Below are 2,245 nucleotides of genomic sequence, written 5' to 3' on the forward strand. Positions count from 1 at the left end.
TCTGGTACAAAGTAGTACGTAAATTAACATGCATGATGAGATTGAATCACCTGTAAAATAAAAATCTCGTTCTTCTTGCGGGATGGATGTATAGCTCTTATAAGCTCTCTCTCTCTCTCTCTCTCTCTCTATATATATATATATATACACACACACACACATATATATATATATATATTTATATATACATATGATCATCATCACTGTCTGCGGCTCATGGACGTGTTATCTCATTGGGTGCGTGTGTGTGTGTGTTATCTTCTTAATTAGGCAAAGTATAATCTCAACTGTTGAGTTCTAGAGATAGGGTTTAACTAACTGAAACATGAACATCTACATATATATATATATGTTCATTTCTTTGACCAAAAGCCATCTAGCTGGATGTAATGGGAGACAGCCCCACTATTCATTAGAAAATAAAACAATCACTTTTAACTGTCAAAGTACCTATACATACATACATATATATATATATATATATATATATATATATAAGGTACTTTGACATATACAGACCTTTTTCTTTTCCTCTCGAAGACTTTCAAATTAAGCCATAGCTATACATGAAGGCGTTTCTCGTACGTACGTAGAATTTAATGCTCAGAAAGAATATTGGGAGGCGAATTTTGTCGGTTAATGCATGCAGTGAGGAGATCTAGCTAGAACTTTAATTTGGTACGTGATATTAAAAACATGTAGGTAAATGTTTATAAACGAATTAAGTAACAGATAGGACAGCATGGGTTTAATTAATTGACCAAGTTTGTTTAGAACAAATTAAAGCTGATGATCATGATCTTTGGGACCACAAGATTTCATGATTTACCTAACTACCAGCATAAACTAATCCTTCAGTGTTTTTTTGCTCATAACTTGTGGATTGAAAATGCATGTTATGGGATCCAAATGTGTTTTACCTAACTAGCTATAATATGAACTAAACTTTAATGCTTTGCATGCCCATGATCATTGACAAATTTTGACACAAATTTTTTTTGCAACTTTTTGCTGCACACTGCTATATTTGCATGCCCATGATCATGAGCATGCCCATGATCATGAGCATGCAAAGCCTTAAAGTTTAGTTCATATTATAGCTAGTTAGGTAAAACATATTTGGATCCCATAACATGCATTTTCAATCCACAAGTTATGATCAGAAAAACACTGAAGATTAGTTTATGCCAGTAGTTAGGTAAATGATCAGATATTGTGGTCCCAAAGATCATGATCAGCTTTAATTTGTTCTAAACAAACTTGGTCAATTAATTAAACCCATGCTGTCCTATCTGTTACTTACTTCGTTTATAAACATTAACCTACATGTTTTTCATATCACGTACCAAATTAAAGTTCTAGCTAGATCTCCTCACTGCATGCATTAACCGACCAAATTCGCCTCCCAATATTCTTTCTGAGCATTAAATTCTATGTACGTACGAGAAGCTTATGTATGGCTATGGCTTAATTTGAAAGTCGTCGAGAGAGAAAAAAAAAAAAGGTCTGTATATGTCATAGTACCTTATATATATATATATATATATATATATATATATATATATATATATGTAAAGTTACTTTGACAGTTAAAAGTGATTGTTTTATTTTCTAATGAATAGTGGGGCTGTCTCCCATTACTTCCAGCTTGATGGCTTTCGGTCAAAGAAATGAACATATATATATATATATATATATATATATATATATGCATGTTCATGTTTCAGTTAATTAAACCCTATCTCTAGAACTCAACAGTTGACACGATACTTCGCCTAATTAGGAAGATAACACACACACTCACACACCCAATGAGATAACACGTCCATGTGCCGCAGACAGTGACGATGATCATATATATATATATATATATATATATATATATATATTATATTAACTAAGATGTAATGCACACCGGTGCTCTTTATTTTGCTAGTTATTAAGATGTAAGATAACACTCCCCGGACTGTTCCAAGCGAAATTATTTTAATGCTCACTGCTTGTTCCTTTTCATGCAACAGTTTTAAGTACTCTCAGCAAATTACCTAAATTAAAGAACTGTATTTTTCCTCATTTTCAAACCATTCATTTTCTCCGAAAGTATAAAGTCTTGAAAATTGTTGTTTACGAAAAAAAAAAGGATTCGTCAGTACGGTATCTGTTAATGTTTCCTTTTTATTTATTAATTGTCTTGTTGACTGTGTGAGGATTAATGGGTTTCGTCGCTATTTGGTATGATGAATTA

The sequence above is a fragment of the Juglans microcarpa x Juglans regia genome, chromosome 1D (genome assembly GCF_004785595.1).
Source record: "Juglans microcarpa x Juglans regia isolate MS1-56 chromosome 1D, Jm3101_v1.0, whole genome shotgun sequence".
In the NCBI taxonomy this organism is placed as follows: domain Eukaryota; kingdom Viridiplantae; phylum Streptophyta; class Magnoliopsida; order Fagales; family Juglandaceae; genus Juglans; species Juglans microcarpa x Juglans regia.